Raw genomic sequence first — 14153 nt, 5'->3', positions numbered from 1 at the left:
ACAAAACCTCTCGATGGCTTTTAAGATAAAGATTTCTTTGTTTGTTTTAATTGTACGAGAACAAAGTTTAAGATAAAGGTTAGAATTTTAATAATGTAGCCTGGCATCCACATAGAATTTGCACACTGGGATTAGAACCTAAATAGACAGTTGATAAATGAAAAATGGGTAAACAAGGGCTTGTCCGGGATTTGAACCCGGGACCTCTCGCACCCTAAGCGAGAATCATACCCCTAGACCAACGAGCCAGCCTGGACGAATGCCAGGACATTTCTTTGACCTCCGTGGCTTGGCGTCAAAACCATGTTGACTGGTTGCACTGGGAAGTGTATTCATGACAAAACAAAAAATGCAAAGCTTCATTAAAGCATTTCTAACAGTGTAAGCATGAGGTGTCATTAAAGACTCGCTTTGTCAAATTAAAAGACTTGGAAGCATTTGACAGGAGCTGTGTGCAGTCCCACTGACTTTATGCTTCACACTGTGTATCATGTTTATCCACCCAAACTGTACAAAATAGATTTTGTAACATTTACATTACCATGATATTTTATCTTGTCGTGTTGACTTCATACTCTGCACTGTTTGACTTTCCTTCACAATGACAGTGCTTTACATTTAAACATGGATTCACAAAACCTCTCGATGGCTTTTAAGATAAAGATTTCTTTGTTTGTTTTAATTGTACGAGAACAAAGTTTAAGATAAAGGTTAGAATTTTAATAATGTAGCCTGGCATCCACATAGAATTTGCACACTGGGATTAGAACCTAAATAGACAGTTGATAAATGAAACATGGGTAAACAAGGGCTCGTCCGGGATTTGAACCCGGGACCTCTCGCACCCTAAGCGAGAATCATACCCCTAGACCAACGAGCCAGCCTGGACGAATGCCAGGACATTTCTTTGACCTCCGTGGCTTGGCGTTAAAACCATGTTGACTGGTTGCACTGGGAAGTTTATTCATGACAAAACAAAATTCAATGCAGAGCTTCATTAAAGCATTTCTAACAGTTTAAGCATGAGGTGTCATTAAAGGCATGAAAGGTATTTACATCCATATAAGCTTACCAACTTCTAGCAGTGTATCAGCATGTGTCATTTTTGTTTGATCATTAGATTCTAACGGGACACTTGATGAGTTTTTTGTATAGTTCAACAAAGCATTCCACTAAATGAGGGCTCATCCGGGATTCGAACCCGGGACCTCTCGCACTCTAAGCGAGAATCATACCCCTAGACCAACGAGCCAACCTGCATGAATACCATTCATTTCTTTGACCTCTGTGGCTTAGCGTCAAAACCATGTTGACTGGTTGCACTGGGAAGTGTATTCATGACAAAACAAAAAATGCAAAGCTTCATTAAAGCATTTCTAACAGTGTAAGCATGAGGTGTCATTAAAGACTCGCTTTGTCAAATTAAAAGACTTGGAAGCATTTGACAGGAGCTGTGTGCAGTCCCACTGACTTTATGCTTCACACTGTGTATCATGTTTATCCACCCAAACTGTACAAAATAGATTTTGTAACATTTACATTACCATGATATTTTATCTTGTCGTGTTGACTTCATACTGTAAGCATGAGGTGTCATTAAAGACTCGCTTTGTCAAATTAAAAGACTTGGAAGCATTTGACAGGAGCTGTGTGCAGTCCCACTGACTTTATGCTTCACACTGTGTATCATGTTTATCCACCCAAACTGTACAAAATAGATTTTGTAACATTTACATTACCATGATATTTTATCTTGTCGTGTTGACTTCATACTCTGCACTGTTTGACTTTCCTTCACAATGACAGTGCTTTACATTTAAACATGGATTCACAAAACCTCTCGATGGCTTTTAAGATAAAGATTTCTTTGTTTGTTTTAATTGTACGAGAACAAAGTTTAAGATAAAGGTTAGAATTTTAATAATGTAGCCTGGCATCCACATAGAATTTGCACACTGGGATTAGAACCTAAATAGACAGTTGATAAATGAAACATTAGTAAACAAGGGCTCGTCCGGGATTTGAACCCGGGACCTCTCGCACCCTAAGCGAGAATCATACCCCTAGACCAACGAGCCAGGACAAAACCATGTTGACTGGTTGCACTGGGAAGTTTATTCATGACAAAACAAAATTCAATGCAGAGCTTCATTAAAGCATTTCTAACAGTTTATGCATGAGGTGTCATTAAAGGCATGAAAGGTATTTACATCCATATAAGCTTACCAACTTCTAGCAGTGTATCAGCATGTGTCATTTTTGTTTGATCATTAGATTCTAACTGGACACTTGATAAGTTTTTTGTATAGTTCAACGAAGCATTCGACTAAATGAGGGCTCGTCCAGGATTTGAACCCGAGACCTCTCACACCCAAAGCGAGAATCATACCCCTAGAGCAACGAGCCAGTGAGAACATAGGTCATTGTCTTACTGTGATCATATTTAAAGCCAACAGTTTGGCAAACTGGTTTTAATTAGTCAACTGTAAAGACTTGGATTTTAACAAAACACTTCCTGAAATTTACCAAAGAATCACAAATCCTGGACAAACCATCCTACTACGACTAAAAGTTATTTACATTCACCCAAATATTACAGTAACCAAATAACTAAAGTTACAATTCTTTAGGTCAACATTTTTAAAATAATTAAATCAACTTTAATTTACATGTCATTGATCAGTTGGTTTAATTTGTCTGTTTTTTTAAATACAAATCAAAAAAATTAAACAGATCTTGTCTAACAATTTAGTTCAGTGGCAACAAAACAGCATTTAGTATTCTAACAATAAAGTTAGTAATATTTATTTCTTTTTCTACATAAAACAAACGTTATGATGTTTTGTGTTATCGGTTATTAATACTAAAGATTGAAAGTAATTTACGTTGACATGATATTTTATCTTGTCGTGTTGACTTCATACTCTGCACTGTTTGAGTGAAACATGGGTAAACAAGGGCTTGTCCGGGATTTGAACCCGGGACCTCTCGCACCCTAAGCGAGAATCATACCCCTAGACCAACGAGCCAGCCTGGACCAATGCCAGGACATTTCTTTGACCTCCGTGGCTTGGCGTCAAAACCATGTTGACTGGTTGCACTGGGAAGTGTATTCATGACAAAACAAAAAATGCAAAGCTTCATTAAAGCATTTCTAACAGTATAAGCATGAGGTGTCATTAAAGACTCGCTTTGTCAAATTAAAAGACTTGGAAGCATTTGACAGGAGCTGTGTGCAGTCCCACTGACTTTATGCTTCACACTGTGTATCATGTTTATCCACCCAAACTGTACAAAATAGATTTTGTAACATTTACATTACCATGATATTTTATCTTGTCGTGTTGACTTCATACTCTGCACTGTTTGACTTTCCTTCACAATGACAGTGCTTTACATTTAAACATGGATTCACAAAACCTCTCGATGGCTTTTAAGATAAAGATTTCTTTGTTTGTTTTAATTGTACGAGAACAAAGTTTAAGATAAAGGTTAGAATTTTAATAATGTAGCCTGGCATCCACATAGAATTTGCACACTGGGATTAGAACCTAAATAGACAGTTGATAAATGAAACATTAGTAAACAAGGGCTCGTCCGGGATTTGAACCCGGGACCTCTCGCACCCTAAGCGAGAATCATACCCCTAGACCAACGAGCCAGGACAAAACCATGTTGACTGGTTGCACTGGGAAGTTTATTCATGACAAAACAAAATTCAATGCAGAGCTTCATTAAAGCATTTCTAACAGTTTATGCATGAGGTGTCATTAAAGGCATGAAAGGTATTTACATCCATATAAGCTTACCAACTTCTAGCAGTGTATCAGCATGTGTCATTTTTGTTTGATCATTAGATTCTAACTGGACACTTGATAAGTTTTTTGTATAGTTCAACGAAGCATTCGACTAAATGAGGGCTCGTCCAGGATTTGAACCCGAGACCTCTCACACCCAAAGCGAGAATCATACCCCTAGAGCAACGAGCCAGTGAGAACATAGGTCATTGTCTTACTGTGATCATATTTAAAGCCAACAGTTTGGCAAACTGGTTTTAATTAGTCAACTGTAAAGACTTGGATTTTAACAAAACACTTCCTGAAATTTACCAAAGAATCACAAATCCTGGACAAACCATCCTACTACGACTAAAAGTTATTTACATTCACCCAAATATTACAGTAACCAAATAACTAAAGTTACAATTCTTTAGGTCAACATTTTTAAAATAATTAAATCAACTTTAATTTACATGTCATTGATCAGTTGGTTTAATTTGTCTGTTTTTTTAAATACAAATCAAAAAAATTAAACAGATCTTGTCTAACAATTTAGTTCAGTGGCAACAAAACAGCATTTAGTATTCTAACAATAAAGTTAGTAATATTTATTTCTTTTTCTACATAAAACAAACGTTATGATGTTTTGTGTTATCGGTTATTAATACTAAAGATTGAAAGTAATTTACGTTGACATGATATTTTATCTTGTCGTGTTGACTTCATACTCTGCACTGTTTGAGTGAAACATGGGTAAACAAGGGCTTGTCCGGGATTTGAACCCGGGACCTCTCGCACCCTAAGCGAGAATCATACCCCTAGACCAACGAGCCAGCCTGGACCAATGCCAGGACATTTCTTTGACCTCCGTGGCTTGGCGTCAAAACCATGTTGACTGGTTGCACTGGGAAGTGTATTCATGACAAAACAAAAAATGCAAAGCTTCATTAAAGCATTTCTAACAGTATAAGCATGAGGTGTCATTAAAGACTCGCTTTGTCAAATTAAAAGACTTGGAAGCATTTGACAGGAGCTGTGTGCAGTCCCACTGACTTTATGCTTCACACTGTGTATCATGTTTATCCACCCAAACTGTACAAAATAGATTTTGTAACATTTACATTACCATGATATTTTATCTTGTCGTGTTGACTTCATACTCTGCACTGTTTGACTTTCCTTCACAATGACAGTGCTTTACATTTAAACATGGATTCACAAAACCTCTCGATGGCTTTTAAGATAAAGATTTCTTTGTTTGTTTTAATTGTACGAGAACAAAGTTTAAGATAAAGGTTAGAATTTTAATAATGTAGCCTGGCATCCACATAGAATTTGCACACTGGGATTAGAACCTAAATAGACAGTTGATAAATGAAACATTAGTAAACAAGGGCTCGTCCGGGATTTGAACCCGGGACCTCTCGCACCCTAAGTGAGAATCATACCCCTAGACCAACGAGCCAGGACAAAACCATGTTGACTGGTTGCACTGGGAAGTTTATTCATGACAAAACAAAATTCAATGCAGAGCTTCATTAAAGCATTTCTAACAGTTTATGCATGAGGTGTCATTAAAGGCATGAAAGGTATTTACATCCATATAAGCTTACCAACTTCTAGCAGTGTATCAGCATGTGTCATTTTTGTTTGATCATTAGATTCTAACTGGACACTTGATAAGTTTTTTGTATAGTTCAACGAAGCATTCGACTAAATGAGGGCTCGTCCAGGATTTGAACCCGAGACCTCTCACACCCAAAGCAAGAATCATACCCCTAGACCAACGAGCCAGTGGGAACATAGGTCATTGTCTTACTGTGATCATATTTAAAGCCAACAGTTTGGCAAACTGGTTTTAATTAGTCAACTGTAAAGACTTGGATTTTAACAAAACACTTCCTGAAATTTACCAAAGAATCACAAATCCTGGACAAACCATCCTACTACGACTAAAAGTTATTTACATTCACCCAAATATTACAGTAACCAAATAACTAAAGTTACAATTCTTTAGGTCAACATTTTTAAAATAATTAAATCAACTTTAATTTACATGTCATTGATCAGTTGGTTTAATTTGTCTGTTTTTTTAAATACAAATCAAAAAAATTAAACAGATCTTGTCTAACAATTTAGTTCAGTGGCAACAAAACAGCATTTAGTATTCTAACAATAAAGTTAGTAATATTTATTTCTTTTTCTACATAAAACAAACGTTATGATGTTTTGTGTTATCGGTTATTAATACTAAAGATTGAAAGTAATTTACGTTGACATGATATTTTATCTTGTCGTGTTGACTTCATACTCTGCACTGTTTGAGTGAAACATGGGTAAACAAGGGCTTGTCCGGGATTTGAACCCGGGACCTCTCGCACCCTAAGCGAGAATCATACCCCTAGACCAACGAGCCAGCCTGGACGAATGCCAGGACATTTCTTTGACCTCCGTGGCTTGGCGTCAAAACCATGTTGACTGGTTGCACTGGGAAGTGTATTCATGACAAAACAAAAAATGCAAAGCTTCATTAAAGCATTTCTAACAGTATAAGCATGAGGTGTCATTAAAGACTCGCTTTGTCAAATTAAAAGACTTGGAAGCATTTGACAGGAGCTGTGTGCAGGACAAAACCATGTTGACTGGTTGCACTGGGAAGTTTATTCATGACAAAACAAAATTCAATGCAGAGCTTCATTAAAGCATTTCTAACAGTTTATGCATGAGGTGTCATTAAAGGCATGAAAGGTATTTACATCCATATAAGCTTACCAACTTCTAGCAGTGTATCAGCATGTGTCATTTTTGTTTGATCATTAGATTCTAACTGGACACTTGATAAGTTTTTTGTATAGTTCAACGAAGCATTCGACTAAATGAGGGCTCGTCCAGGATTTGAACCCGAGACCTCTCACACCCAAAGCAAGAATCATACCCCTAGACCAACGAGCCAGTGGGAACATAGGTCATTGTCTTACTGTGATCATATTTAAAGCCAACAGTTTGGCAAACTGGTTTTAATTAGTCAGCTGTAAAGACTTGGATTTTAACAAAACACTTCCTGAAATTTACCAAAGAATCACAAATCCTGGACAAACCATCCTACTACGACTAAAAGTTATTTACATTCACCCAAATATTACAGTAACCAAATAACTAAAGTTACAATTCTTTAGGTCAACATTTTTAAAATAATTAAATCAACTTTAATTTACATGTCATTGATCAGTTGGTTTAATTTGTCTGTTTTTTTAAATACAAATCAAAAAAATTAAACAGATCTTGTCTAACAATTTAGTTCAGTGGCAACAAAACAGCATTTAGTATTCTAACAATAAAGTTAGTAATATTTATTTCTTTTTCTACATAAAACAAACGTTATGATGTTTTGTGTTATCGGTTATTAATACTAAAGATTGAAAGTAATTTACGTTGACATGATATTTTATCTTGTCGTGTTGACTTCATACTCTGCACTGTTTGAGTGAAACATGGGTAAACAAGGGCTTGTCCGGGATTTGAACCCGGGACCTCTCGCACCCTAAGCGAGAATCATACCCCTAGACCAACGAGCCAGCCTGGACGAATGCCAGGACATTTCTTTGACCTCCGTGGCTTGGCGTCAAAACCATGTTGACTGGTTGCACTGGGAAGTGTATTCATGACAAAACAAAAAATGCAAAGCTTCATTAAAGCATTTCTAACAGTGTAAGCATGAGGTGTCATTAAAGACTCGCTTTGTCAAATTAAAAGACTTGGAAGCATTTGACAGGAGCTGTGTGCAGTCCCACTGACTTTATGCTTCACACTGTGTATCATGTTTATCCACCCAAACTGTACAAAATAGATTTTGTAACATTTACATTACCATGATATTTTATCTTGTCGTGTTGACTTCATACTCTGCACTGTTTGAATTTCCTTCACAATGACAGTGCTTTACATTTAAACATGGATTCACAAAACCTCTCGATGGCTTTTAAGATAAAGATTTCTTTGTTTGTTTTAATTGTACGAGAACAAAGTTTAAGATAAAGGTTAGAATTTTAATAATGTAGCCTGGCATCCACATAGAATTTGCACACTGGGATTAGAACCTAAATAGACAGTTGATAAATGAAAAATGGGTAAACAAGGGCTTGTCCGGGATTTGAACCCGGGACCTCTCGCACCCTAAGCGAGAATCATACCCCTAGACCAACGAGCCAGCCTGGACGAATGCCAGGACATTTCTTTGACCTCCGTGGCTTGGCGTCAAAACCATGTTGACTGGTTGCACTGGGAAGTGTATTCATGACAAAACAAAAAATGCAAAGCTTCATTAAAGCATTTCTAACAGTGTAAGCATGAGGTGTCATTAAAGACTCGCTTTGTCAAATTAAAAGACTTGGAAGCATTTGACAGGAGCTGTGTGCAGTCCCACTGACTTTATGCTTCACACTGTGTATCATGTTTATCCACCCAAACTGTACAAAATAGATTTTGTAACATTTACATTACCATGATATTTTATCTTGTCGTGTTGACTTCATACTCTGCACTGTTTGACTTTCCTTCACAATGACAGTGCTTTACATTTAAACATGGATTCACAAAACCTCTCGATGGCTTTTAAGATAAAGATTTCTTTGTTTGTTTTAATTGTACGAGAACAAAGTTTAAGATAAAGGTTAGAATTTTAATAATGTAGCCTGGCATCCACATAGAATTTGCACACTGGGATTAGAACCTAAATAGACAGTTGATAAATGAAACATGGGTAAACAAGGGCTCGTCCGGGATTTGAACCCGGGACCTCTCGCACCCTAAGCGAGAATCATACCCCTAGACCAACGAGCCAGCCTGGACGAATGCCAGGACATTTCTTTGACCTCCGTGGCTTGGCGTTAAAACCATGTTCACTGGTTGCACTGGGAAGTTTATTCATGACAAAACAAAATTCAATGCAGAGCTTCATTAAAGCATTTCTAACAGTTTAAGCATGAGGTGTCATTAAAGGCATGAAAGGTATTTACATCCATATAAGCTTACCAACTTCTAGCAGTGTATCAGCATGTGTCATTTTTGTTTGATCATTAGATTCTAACGGGACACTTGATGAGTTTTTTGTATAGTTCAACAAAGCATTCCACTAAATGAGGGCTCATCCGGGATTCGAACCCGGGACCTCTCGCACTCTAAGCGAGAATCATACCCCTAGACCAACGAGCCAACCTGCATGAATACCATTCATTTCTTTGACCTCTGTGGCTTAGCGTCAAAACCATGTTGACTGGTTGCACTGGGAAGTGTATTCATGACAAAACAAAAAATGCAAAGCTTCATTAAAGCATTTCTAACAGTGTAAGCATGAGGTGTCATTAAAGACTCGCTTTGTCAAATTAAAAGACTTGGAAGCATTTGACAGGAGCTGTGTGCAGTCCCACTGACTTTATGCTTCACACTGTGTATCATGTTTATCCACCCAAACTGTACAAAATAGATTTTGTAACATTTACATTACCATGATATTTTATCTTGTCGTGTTGACTTCATACTGTAAGCATGAGGTGTCATTAAAGACTCGCTTTGTCAAATTAAAAGACTTGGAAGCATTTGACAGGAGCTGTGTGCAGTCCCACTGACTTTATGCTTCACACTGTGTATCATGTTTATCCACCCAAACTGTACAAAATAGATTTTGTAACATTTACATTACCATGATATTTTATCTTGTCGTGTTGACTTCATACTCTGCACTGTTTGACTTTCCTTCACAATGACAGTGCTTTACATTTAAACATGGATTCACAAAACCTCTCGATGGCTTTTAAGATAAAGATTTCTTTGTTTGTTTTAATTGTACGAGAACAAAGTTTAAGATAAAGGTTAGAATTTTAATAATGTAGCCTGGCATCCACATAGAATTTGCACACTGGGATTAGAACCTAAATAGACAGTTGATAAATGAAACATTAGTAAACAAGGGCTCGTCCGGGATTTGAACCCGGGACCTCTCGCACCCTAAGCGAGAATCATACCCCTAGACCAACGAGCCAGGACAAAACCATGTTGACTGGTTGCACTGGGAAGTTTATTCATGACAAAACAAAATTCAATGCAGAGCTTCATTAAAGCATTTCTAACAGTTTATGCATGAGGTGTCATTAAAGGCATGAAAGGTATTTACATCCATATAAGCTTACCAACTTCTAGCAGTGTATCAGCATGTGTCATTTTTGTTTGATCATTAGATTCTAACTGGACACTTGATAAGTTTTTTGTATAGTTCAACGAAGCATTCGACTAAATGAGGGCTCGTCCAGGATTTGAACCCGAGACCTCTCACACCCAAAGCGAGAATCATACCCCTAGAGCAACGAGCCAGTGAGAACATAGGTCATTGTCTTACTGTGATCATATTTAAAGCCAACAGTTTGGCAAACTGGTTTTAATTAGTCAACTGTAAAGACTTGGATTTTAACAAAACACTTCCTGAAATTTACCAAAGAATCACAAATCCTGGACAAACCATCCTACTACGACTAAAAGTTATTTACATTCACCCAAATATTACAGTAACCAAATAACTAAAGTTACAATTCTTTAGGTCAACATTTTTAAAATAATTAAATCAACTTTAATTTACATGTCATTGATCAGTTGGTTTAATTTGTCTGTTTTTTTAAATACAAATCAAAAAAATTAAACAGATCTTGTCTAACAATTTAGTTCAGTGGCAACAAAACAGCATTTAGTATTCTAACAATAAAGTTAGTAATATTTATTTCTTTTTCTACATAAAACAAACGTTATGATGTTTTGTGTTATCGGTTATTAATACTAAAGATTGAAAGTAATTTACGTTGACATGATATTTTATCTTGTCGTGTTGACTTCATACTCTGCACTGTTTGAGTGAAACATGGGTAAACAAGGGCTTGTCCGGGATTTGAACCCGGGACCTCTCGCACCCTAAGCGAGAATCATACCCCTAGACCAACGAGCCAGCCTGGACCAATGCCAGGACATTTCTTTGACCTCCGTGGCTTGGCGTCAAAACCATGTTGACTGGTTGCACTGGGAAGTGTATTCATGACAAAACAAAAAATGCAAAGCTTCATTAAAGCATTTCTAACAGTATAAGCATGAGGTGTCATTAAAGACTCGCTTTGTCAAATTAAAAGACTTGGAAGCATTTGACAGGAGCTGTGTGCAGTCCCACTGACTTTATGCTTCACACTGTGTATCATGTTTATCCACCCAAACTGTACAAAATAGATTTTGTAACATTTACATTACCATGATATTTTATCTTGTCGTGTTGACTTCATACTCTGCACTGTTTGACTTTCCTTCACAATGACAGTGCTTTACATTTAAACATGGATTCACAAAACCTCTCGATGGCTTTTAAGATAAAGATTTCTTTGTTTGTTTTAATTGTACGAGAACAAAGTTTAAGATAAAGGTTAGAATTTTAATAATGTAGCCTGGCATCCACATAGAATTTGCACACTGGGATTAGAACCTAAATAGACAGTTGATAAATGAAACATTAGTAAACAAGGGCTCGTCCGGGATTTGAACCCGGGACCTCTCGCACCCTAAGCGAGAATCATACCCCTAGACCAACGAGCCAGGACAAAACCATGTTGACTGGTTGCACTGGGAAGTTTATTCATGACAAAACAAAATTCAATGCAGAGCTTCATTAAAGCATTTCTAACAGTTTATGCATGAGGTGTCATTAAAGGCATGAAAGGTATTTACATCCATATAAGCTTACCAACTTCTAGCAGTGTATCAGCATGTGTCATTTTTGTTTGATCATTAGATTCTAACTGGACACTTGATAAGTTTTTTGTATAGTTCAACGAAGCATTCGACTAAATGAGGGCTCGTCCAGGATTTGAACCCGAGACCTCTCACACCCAAAGCGAGAATCATACCCCTAGAGCAACGAGCCAGTGAGAACATAGGTCATTGTCTTACTGTGATCATATTTAAAGCCAACAGTTTGGCAAACTGGTTTTAATTAGTCAACTGTAAAGACTTGGATTTTAACAAAACACTTCCTGAAATTTACCAAAGAATCACAAATCCTGGACAAACCATCCTACTACGACTAAAAGTTATTTACATTCACCCAAATATTACAGTAACCAAATAACTAAAGTTACAATTCTTTAGGTCAACATTTTTAAAATAATTAAATCAACTTTAATTTACATGTCATTGATCAGTTGGTTTAATTTGTCTGTTTTTTTAAATACAAATCAAAAAAATTAAACAGATCTTGTCTAACAATTTAGTTCAGTGGCAACAAAACAGCATTTAGTATTCTAACAATAAAGTTAGTAATATTTATTTCTTTTTCTACATAAAACAAACGTTATGATGTTTTGTGTTATCGGTTATTAATACTAAAGATTGAAAGTAATTTACGTTGACATGATATTTTATCTTGTCGTGTTGACTTCATACTCTGCACTGTTTGAGTGAAACATGGGTAAACAAGGGCTTGTCCGGGATTTGAACCCGGGACCTCTCGCACCCTAAGCGAGAATCATACCCCTAGACCAACGAGCCAGCCTGGACCAATGCCAGGACATTTCTTTGACCTCCGTGGCTTGGCGTCAAAACCATGTTGACTGGTTGCACTGGGAAGTGTATTCATGACAAAACAAAAAATGCAAAGCTTCATTAAAGCATTTCTAACAGTATAAGCATGAGGTGTCATTAAAGACTCGCTTTGTCAAATTAAAAGACTTGGAAGCATTTGACAGGAGCTGTGTGCAGTCCCACTGACTTTATGCTTCACACTGTGTATCATGTTTATCCACCCAAACTGTACAAAATAGATTTTGTAACATTTACATTACCATGATATTTTATCTTGTCGTGTTGACTTCATACTCTGCACTGTTTGACTTTCCTTCACAATGACAGTGCTTTACATTTAAACATGGATTCACAAAACCTCTCGATGGCTTTTAAGATAAAGATTTCTTTGTTTGTTTTAATTGTACGAGAACAAAGTTTAAGATAAAGGTTAGAATTTTAATAATGTAGCCTGGCATCCACATAGAATTTGCACACTGGGATTAGAACCTAAATAGACAGTTGATAAATGAAACATTAGTAAACAAGGGCTCGTCCGGGATTTGAACCCGGGACCTCTCGCACCCTAAGTGAGAATCATACCCCTAGACCAACGAGCCAGGACAAAACCATGTTGACTGGTTGCACTGGGAAGTTTATTCATGACAAAACAAAATTCAATGCAGAGCTTCATTAAAGCATTTCTAACAGTTTATGCATGAGGTGTCATTAAAGGCATGAAAGGTATTTACATCCATATAAGCTTACCAACTTCTAGCAGTGTATCAGCATGTGTCATTTTTGTTTGATCATTAGATTCTAACTGGACACTTGATAAGTTTTTTGTATAGTTCAACGAAGCATTCGACTAAATGAGGGCTCGTCCAGGATTTGAACCCGAGACCTCTCACACCCAAAGCAAGAATCATACCCCTAGACCAACGAGCCAGTGGGAACATAGGTCATTGTCTTACTGTGATCATATTTAAAGCCAACAGTTTGGCAAACTGGTTTTAATTAGTCAACTGTAAAGACTTGGATTTTAACAAAACACTTCCTGAAATTTACCAAAGAATCACAAATCCTGGACAAACCATCCTACTACGACTAAAAGTTATTTACATTCACCCAAATATTACAGTAACCAAATAACTAAAGTTACAATTCTTTAGGTCAACATTTTTAAAATAATTAAATCAACTTTAATTTACATGTCATTGATCAGTTGGTTTAATTTGTCTGTTTTTTTAAATACAAATCAAAAAAATTAAACAGATCTTGTCTAACAATTTAGTTCAGTGGCAACAAAACAGCATTTAGTATTCTAACAATAAAGTTAGTAATATTTATTTCTTTTTCTACATAAAACAAACGTTATGATGTTTTGTGTTATCGGTTATTAATACTAAAGATTGAAAGTAATTTACGTTGACATGATATTTTATCTTGTCGTGTTGACTTCATACTCTGCACTGTTTGAGTGAAACATGGGTAAACAAGGGCTTGTCCGGGATTTGAACCCGGGACCTCTCGCACCCTAAGCGAGAATCATACCCCTAGACCAACGAGCCAGCCTGCACGAATGCCAGGACATTTCTTTGACCTCCGTGGCTTGGCGTCAAAACCATGTTGACTGGTTGCACTGGGAAGTGTATTCATGACAAAACAAAAAATGCAAAGCTTCATTAAAGCATTTCTAACAGTGTAAGCATGAGGTGTCATTAAAGACTCGCTTTGTCAAATTAAAAGACTTGGAAGCATTTGACAGGAGCTGTGTGCAGTCCCACTGAC

The 14153-nt window shown here is 36.8% G+C and overlaps 19 non-coding genes across 19 annotated transcripts; all 19 read right to left on the bottom strand.

Annotated features, from left to right (window-relative positions):
• Positions 1-176: 176 nt before the first annotated feature.
• trnap-agg (transfer RNA proline (anticodon AGG)) lies at positions 177-248 on the bottom strand. Its single transcript has one exon. It is a non-coding gene; the product is annotated as a tRNA-Pro (tRNA).
• A 560-nt stretch (positions 249-808) lies between these two features.
• On the bottom strand, positions 809-880 carry trnap-agg (transfer RNA proline (anticodon AGG)). The gene has a single exon. It is a non-coding gene; the product is annotated as a tRNA-Pro (tRNA).
• Positions 881-1180: 300 nt separating this feature from the next.
• On the bottom strand, positions 1181-1252 carry trnas-aga (transfer RNA serine (anticodon AGA)). The gene has a single exon. It is a non-coding gene; the product is annotated as a tRNA-Ser (tRNA).
• A 754-nt stretch (positions 1253-2006) lies between these two features.
• On the bottom strand, positions 2007-2078 carry trnap-agg (transfer RNA proline (anticodon AGG)). Its single transcript has one exon. It is a non-coding gene; the product is annotated as a tRNA-Pro (tRNA).
• An 879-nt stretch (positions 2079-2957) lies between these two features.
• On the bottom strand, positions 2958-3029 carry trnap-agg (transfer RNA proline (anticodon AGG)). The gene has a single exon. It is a non-coding gene; the product is annotated as a tRNA-Pro (tRNA).
• Positions 3030-3589: 560 nt separating this feature from the next.
• trnap-agg (transfer RNA proline (anticodon AGG)) lies at positions 3590-3661 on the bottom strand. The gene has a single exon. It is a non-coding gene; the product is annotated as a tRNA-Pro (tRNA).
• An 879-nt stretch (positions 3662-4540) lies between these two features.
• On the bottom strand, positions 4541-4612 carry trnap-agg (transfer RNA proline (anticodon AGG)). Its single transcript has one exon. It is a non-coding gene; the product is annotated as a tRNA-Pro (tRNA).
• A 560-nt stretch (positions 4613-5172) lies between these two features.
• Positions 5173-5244, bottom strand: trnap-agg (transfer RNA proline (anticodon AGG)). Its single transcript has one exon. It is a non-coding gene; the product is annotated as a tRNA-Pro (tRNA).
• Positions 5245-6123: 879 nt separating this feature from the next.
• On the bottom strand, positions 6124-6195 carry trnap-agg (transfer RNA proline (anticodon AGG)). The gene has a single exon. It is a non-coding gene; the product is annotated as a tRNA-Pro (tRNA).
• A 1087-nt stretch (positions 6196-7282) lies between these two features.
• On the bottom strand, positions 7283-7354 carry trnap-agg (transfer RNA proline (anticodon AGG)). Its single transcript has one exon. It is a non-coding gene; the product is annotated as a tRNA-Pro (tRNA).
• Positions 7355-7914: 560 nt separating this feature from the next.
• Positions 7915-7986, bottom strand: trnap-agg (transfer RNA proline (anticodon AGG)). The gene has a single exon. It is a non-coding gene; the product is annotated as a tRNA-Pro (tRNA).
• A 560-nt stretch (positions 7987-8546) lies between these two features.
• trnap-agg (transfer RNA proline (anticodon AGG)) lies at positions 8547-8618 on the bottom strand. The gene has a single exon. It is a non-coding gene; the product is annotated as a tRNA-Pro (tRNA).
• A 300-nt stretch (positions 8619-8918) lies between these two features.
• trnas-aga (transfer RNA serine (anticodon AGA)) lies at positions 8919-8990 on the bottom strand. Its single transcript has one exon. It is a non-coding gene; the product is annotated as a tRNA-Ser (tRNA).
• A 754-nt stretch (positions 8991-9744) lies between these two features.
• trnap-agg (transfer RNA proline (anticodon AGG)) lies at positions 9745-9816 on the bottom strand. Its single transcript has one exon. It is a non-coding gene; the product is annotated as a tRNA-Pro (tRNA).
• An 879-nt stretch (positions 9817-10695) lies between these two features.
• trnap-agg (transfer RNA proline (anticodon AGG)) lies at positions 10696-10767 on the bottom strand. The gene has a single exon. It is a non-coding gene; the product is annotated as a tRNA-Pro (tRNA).
• Positions 10768-11327: 560 nt separating this feature from the next.
• trnap-agg (transfer RNA proline (anticodon AGG)) lies at positions 11328-11399 on the bottom strand. The gene has a single exon. It is a non-coding gene; the product is annotated as a tRNA-Pro (tRNA).
• An 879-nt stretch (positions 11400-12278) lies between these two features.
• trnap-agg (transfer RNA proline (anticodon AGG)) lies at positions 12279-12350 on the bottom strand. Its single transcript has one exon. It is a non-coding gene; the product is annotated as a tRNA-Pro (tRNA).
• A 560-nt stretch (positions 12351-12910) lies between these two features.
• On the bottom strand, positions 12911-12982 carry trnap-agg (transfer RNA proline (anticodon AGG)). The gene has a single exon. It is a non-coding gene; the product is annotated as a tRNA-Pro (tRNA).
• An 879-nt stretch (positions 12983-13861) lies between these two features.
• Positions 13862-13933, bottom strand: trnap-agg (transfer RNA proline (anticodon AGG)). The gene has a single exon. It is a non-coding gene; the product is annotated as a tRNA-Pro (tRNA).
• Between the last annotated feature and the right edge of the window lie 220 nt (positions 13934-14153).

This window comes from Trichomycterus rosablanca, chromosome 4 (assembly GCF_030014385.1).
Source record: "Trichomycterus rosablanca isolate fTriRos1 chromosome 4, fTriRos1.hap1, whole genome shotgun sequence".
NCBI classification, from domain to species: domain Eukaryota; kingdom Metazoa; phylum Chordata; class Actinopteri; order Siluriformes; family Trichomycteridae; genus Trichomycterus; species Trichomycterus rosablanca.
Note: the sequence above shows the minus strand (reverse complement) of the source record. Positions and strands in the feature narration are given on the sequence as shown.